This window comes from Panicum virgatum, chromosome 2K, assembly GCF_016808335.1.
Source record: "Panicum virgatum strain AP13 chromosome 2K, P.virgatum_v5, whole genome shotgun sequence".
NCBI lineage: Eukaryota > Viridiplantae > Streptophyta > Magnoliopsida > Poales > Poaceae > Panicum > Panicum virgatum.
The window spans coordinates 55606607-55613286 of NC_053137.1; the positions used below are offsets into that span (position 1 = coordinate 55606607).

General features: G+C 41.1%; 1 pseudogene; it reads left to right on the top strand.

Annotated features, from left to right (window-relative positions):
• Nucleotides 1-1215: 1215 nt before the first annotated feature.
• On the top strand, nt 1216-3911 carry LOC120686953 (annotated as a pseudogene).
• The last annotated feature ends 2769 nt before the right edge of the window (nt 3912-6680 follow it).

The window sequence follows — 6680 nt, forward strand, 5'->3', positions numbered from 1 at the left end:
AGGACAAGTTCGGTAGTGGTGCAAGGTTTGTCCGAAGTCAAAGTATTAATGTTTTATTTTTGACCAACAGTATATCTTGTTCGTTATTTCAAATAGGAAAGGTCACATGTTATGATAGCTAGTGACCTCTTTTTTTTTTACTTTGACAAGTAGTAGAATGAAGTGTAGAACGAACTTGATGGTTCGTTCAAAAAATAAAGCTCGAACAAATGTAGAAGCACAGGCATGATCGATCGAGGCACACCGGCCAGCAGCGACATCCCACATGCATTGCCATTGCTTCTCTCTTCTGTGTGTTTGTTGGAAAGAAACAATAAAATCCTCAAATTTGGTTCAGGGTGTCATCCCGGTTCTCAAACTCTCAAAATGCGGATTAGATTCTCAAACTTGATAATCCTATCACGCGAGGTCCAAATCATAGCTTGCTTAAGCTAAACTGAAAGTTATATAATTTGTTCAAAAAATTATATACAAAATGTACAAAAAAATAATACATACCAATTTAATTGTACAAATATACGCAAATACAAAAGATTTGTATTAAAAAATTTGTAAAACAATAAACTAATACGACCAAATTTAAAAAAATTGAAAACAAAAAAAACAAATTTTAAAGGGAATACTAGGGAAAAAATATTTAGCATAAAATTGCGAAACAAAATTTTGTGGAAAACATAGAAAATATAAGAGGTAAGTAGAAAATTTCAAAAATAAAATTTTGACCCACATGTAAAGTCCACATAAGTTAAAACACTTCCACCTTATAGCTTAAAAATGACGATTTCGATTTTACATGATGCGATTAGCAAGTTTGAGGATTTCATTGTGCATTTTGAAAATTTAGGGAGCTAGATGACAGTCCAAACCAAATTCGAGAACCAACGATGCATTTTACTTGGAAAGAAATGTGTTCTTATTTGATGAATTTGTGCCGCCTATCTCTAACCAACTTTTGTGTCACCGGCCATCTGGCAACCACCATATCTATCCATATAAGCTAGCTAGCTGTGTGCCTGTGTTTTGAGTAGTACTGCCTTCAGTGCCTTGGGTATGGGGTTACTATGTACTAGTACTATCTACTGTACTCCCGTACTCATACTACAAGTCTAGTAGTCTACAATGAACGAACAGCCACTAGCTGTTGCACCATCCATCAGTCTGAATATAATGGAAGAGCGGTTGTATGCAGATTCAGGACAGGCAGAGAAGCCACGCGCCCGCCCTGCCTCTGCCTCTGCCTCTATGCAACTGGCATCGCGAGACATGGAGACAAGGCAAGGACTCTCACTACTTGCGTACTACTACGGCAGTAGGCATGGACGCTGCTAAGGTCGCAGGGTGTTTCAGGGACAGGACCATCCTCATCACCGGCTCCACCGGCTTCCTAGGAAAATGTACTTCACACGCATATTGATCTGTCTATATTTGCTTCTAGCTACTAGGCAAATATACATATATACTATCTGATGTGAGCTATATGCAGTACTGGTGGAGAAGATCCTGCGAGTTCAGCCGGCGTGAAGAAGCTCTACCTGCTGGTAAGGGCGCCCGACGACGCGGCTGCCCACAACCGCGTGCTCCAACTCCAAGAGGTAAACACCCTTCGTTTCCGTGCCTGGTTTTATCGTTCAAGGTTTTTATTTTCGCTCGTCGTCGTCTACACTGAATTTTTAAACGGCAAGACGAAAGCCAACAGTGGCTTAGGGAGTATATATTTATTTGCACACGCAGATACGTACGTGTGTCGTTGACTGCGTCCCATCTCCTCAAAGTGCTCGGTAAGACGTCACTTCATTTTTTTTAATTTTTTTTCCATTGGGGGTGTCGATAATTGTAGGTCGTAGGGCAAGAACTCTTCAGGACTCTGCGAGAAATACACGGCGACGGGTTCCATTCTTTCATTCAAGAGAAAGTATCACCTGTAGCCAGGGACATCAGGCTCCACAGCTCCCAGGCTAAGCAGCTATCAGAGGAGATTGACATCATCGTCAACGGAGCTGCGATCACCAATTTCTACGAGAGGTACGCCCATGGAGTGGAGGAAAGCTTGAACGTTTTCTGAATTCTCTGCTCCACGCACTATCTACGGATCCATCTGTGTGCAGGTACGACGTCGCTCTGGCATCCAATGCCTTGGGAACCATGAACGTTTGCCAGTTTGCAAAGCAGTGTGCCCGTCTCAAAATGCTCCTCCATGTTTCCACCGGTGAGTCAAACAAGCAAAGCTAAGCATGAACTTTGGTGAATTTAGCTACTTATTAGGATGTTTATTAGCGTGCTGATGATCTTAAGTTTCTTGATGAGTAGCTTATGTCTTAACCGGTGAACAAGAAGGCCTGCTACCGGAGAATCTGATCCAGATGGGCGAAACACCCAAGCCAGACCGCTACTTGGACATTGAAGCAGAGCTCGAGCTAGTTAGTGAGGTGAAAGCAACACTCACGGCACACTCTGCTGCTGAAGATACCAGCTCACAACAGTTAGAAAAGAAGGCCATGAAGGAGCTTGGCTTGAATAGGTATATGCATAATACACACACACACACACACACACACACACACACACACACACACACACACACACACACAAACATATATTAGATACTTTATGAAATATCCTTTTTCTAAATCCTCTGATCAAGTGAATAAATATGTCGTGACCTGCGGCTAACCAACCAATTTCTCTATTAAAGGGCCAACAATTTTGGCTGGCCCAACGTCTATGTGTTCACCAAGGCTATGGGGGAGATGCTGCGGGGCTCTGTAAGAGAAGACCTCCCGGTTGTCATAGTACGGCCAAGTATGTGACCAGCACTTTCGAGGAACCGTTCCCTGGATGGATAGAAGGAACTAGGTATGTAAAACTGACCATTATCATTATCAGCAGAGGCATCATTTGATCTTCAGGAACAAAACTGACCATGTTTCGGTTGCAGGACAATTGATGCCCTGATCGTTGGCTACGACGAGCAAACCGTTCCATGTTTCATAGGTGATCGTAGTGGCGCAATCGATGCGGTAAGTACTGTTCGGTACGATATTGCACAAAGAAAGCACAAGTAAAAATGTTTAAAGATCTTTTGTAGATACCTGGAGACATGGTGGTCAATGCTGCCATGGTAGCCATGGCAGCACACTACGGTGAGAAGACTCAAATAGTCTACCATGTGACTTCAGCCCACCAAAATCCACTGCAATGTTACCTTCTAGAGGAATCAACATACGGCTACTTTTTCATCAACCCTCGCGTGAGGGATGACATGAGGACCACATCCAGCATAAAAAGCTACTATTGTTCAACAGATACCCTTATTTCCACGCATACATGGTTCTAGCGTATAAAACACCGCTCCAGGTACACATTTTGACATTTTGCTTCAGGGCATTTTTGGACCCCAATACTTGCAATGGTACCGAATAACTTCTGCTCTCTTAACTGAATCATTTGTGAAGCTTTGATGACACAAACCTGAGGAAGTTGTGGGGGACGACGACAGGCGCGGCCCAGGGAGATGGGTACACATTTAACTTTGATCCCAACTGCATCAATTGGAGACTGTATTTGTTCAACGTCCACATCCCGGCTGTTCTCAAGATTTCCCGCGGGAAGAAAGATGGCAGAGCCTGAAACAAATTCACCTCTACCCAAACAAGATATATCTACATGCCAGCTGCCAAGATTGTACTAGTACTTAAAGGAAATTAAGATAAGATAAAATTAAATAATGACGCGCAGCACGTACCTGATGCTGCATAGTATGCTAGAAAATACCTGTATCTTCTCCATTTACAATGTGTGGTATGTACCAAATGTGCTGGCTGTCTTCTGCTATCTAGCTAGTACTGCAAAGAAGCTGCAGTCGTTTGAAATGAATGGAGTGAAGCTTTCGGCCTGCTTACAGTCCATTTGGCCCAACTGCAGCCCACCAGAACTCGATCTATATCTAGCTAGTGTTGCTAATCGAGGCAGTGCAAAGACAGTCGATTGGTTCTGTGACAGAACCGCCAAGTGAAACGATTTAATTGAGCGCAATGACCATCATTTGAATGCATCAGGCGCATTAGCTTAATTAAGTGTAACCTGACAGTCTGTTTCCAACCCACAGGCCGATCGAAACACACCATAAGTCTTGCGCGACGGCGAGCGCAGACGGTACCAGCATGATACAATTTTACAAAATAGTAAATAATTTTAAGATATTTACACAATGACTTTTACAAATTAAAGTTCACATAATAAATAACAGCAGCGGTAGAGAGAGTCTAACCTGAGGAAGATTTTTATTAGAAACCAACTGAAATAAAATGAAATAAAACGATAACTATGGAGACGTGAGGACGTCACATCGAGCCCACCGATATTAATCCTGGTTAGCTTCTATACCTGAAACAGGGTAAACAACAAACCCTGAGTATACTAATACTCAGTAAGACTTACCCGACTAAGGGTATACATAGCCCTCTATCTAGACATGCATGGCTTTGTGGCTGTGGTGTGTTTTTGCGGAAAAACAATTAAGAGTGGGTCCTTACTTTCAATATTTTAGCTCAAATTAGGAATGAGTACCTATTTTCTATGGTTTGCATTTCTACACCAATCAGTGTGGAAAAACAATTGATTAGGCACAACCATATTGATCATTTCATTCCCTTCCATGTTCTTTCTACGATGTGACCCGGAGATCAAGGTGCTCATGTTCGAGAGCGACTGACGGCGAATCGATCCGATTTAATCTTGCAAGGTGGATCTAACCTTGAAAATCTTGTAATATTTTGACCTACACAAGGTCCTTTAATGAAATTCAGGTGGGGACCTCCCCCCGGTGACCCTAAAAAAAAAGGTGGACCTAACCAACACGGCACGTATTAGCCCTGTCGGACCAACGGACCAACCATTCCCCTCCCCGCCTCGAACTACAGGAACCAGCCCAACGACATATGGTCAGTCGAGCTCAACGTGAGACCACCAAAAAGTAAACATATGCATCCCCATTTCTCCGCGACTACTCAACTACCCCAGAAGTTGGGTGCGGGTTCCTATACTTTTGAAGCAAGGCAGTACTAGGCTTACCGGTTTCGACTACCTCCTACTCCCGGCATGCAGTTAGTACAATTCAAACATGATCAGTAGGGCCAACAATCTGGTTATTAAAACGACGTTTAAACGTCGTGAAAACGACGTTTTCACGAGAAAACGTTCTTGTGAAATCGACGTTTAAACGTTAAAACGTCCGTTTAAACGATAAAACGTCCATCGTTTCGTTAAAATCTACCCTCTATTCGTTTCGTCGTTTTATCGTTTTAATAACCTTGGCCAACAACGGTACGGCCCTCAATCGACACAGATGAGGCTAAGACACCAGGAACCATGTCCTGTTGCCATACCTATATCTCATCATCATTCCCCCGTCCGGTCTCAAATTTCCATTCATTTCATATTGCATTCCATATCTCATATACTGGAATATAAAGATAACTATAAATCTCGCGAGTAACCGGAAATTACTGATTTTTGCCCTATAGCTCGCGAGTGACAGGAAATCACTCGACTTCTACCGAGACTTATTTAAGCATAGCAGTGCTATCGACCTATCTATACTAGTATAAGACCAAGGGAACCTAGGGATCATGCAATTAAGGTTCCAGAGAACTCCTAACAACATAATGCACAAATAATACACATATAATAATTCATAATTTAAAATAGTGGGTTATGCACCGGGGCTTGCCTGGGATTAACACTAGGTCAATGTTTGTTAGATGACACTCGTTTGGCGAGTATTCTGGTCCAAGCATGTACTCCTGGTTTTTGCCTCTTCTGGATATGTCCACCAAACATCGTCTTCATTTTCGGTTCCAATATCACGTCCTTCACGTGGTTCATCTATCGTACCTAAATGAGGTGCAATAATGCATATGTATAAATGCATGAAAGTACAACGCGCAAAGCATTCATAAAAGTGCAACACACTATACAATATATCATTTGATATTAAAGAAAAGATGAATCACACTTCGAAAAGAGCATAATTATCATAAACAAATGTATCAATAAATGATCATCTAAAACCAGCACTTACAGACATTGCTCTGAGCTATAGCACTATTTATTTTGTCAGAATAAAATAAAGTCATATTTACTACTACTTAACGGTCATTTTAATTACAAAGCCAAGCTAGAAAATTTGCAAACATTTCATAAAGACAGGTGCTTTGGTTCAAAAATAAATACTACTACTACTCTAAAGTGGGGGTTTTAATTATAAATACAGAGCCTATATTTTGGATGATTTTTAATAGCTTTTATAAAGTACTATTGTTAAATACAACATCGTTGATGCAAAAAGGAATGAAATGCACCGGATAACACTTATAGCTCCTATGATCCTGTAAAGATGCAAAACTGATGTAAAGATGCAAAACTGATGTATGTTACATAATTAAAGTCTTGAACTAAGTCTCATGATTTTTATCCATAGGGATTTATTTCTAATAGAAGAAACGTTAAAGCATCAACATTAAATCATTAACTCATGTATACATGCACCAAATAAATCTAACACCTTTACCACAGCATATGCATCACATGAACGGCCTACCATAAAAATTTCATAGCAAACGGAGCAATATAACTATAAATATAAATTTTATCCCTAACAAGCATGAATAAAATTCTAGGAA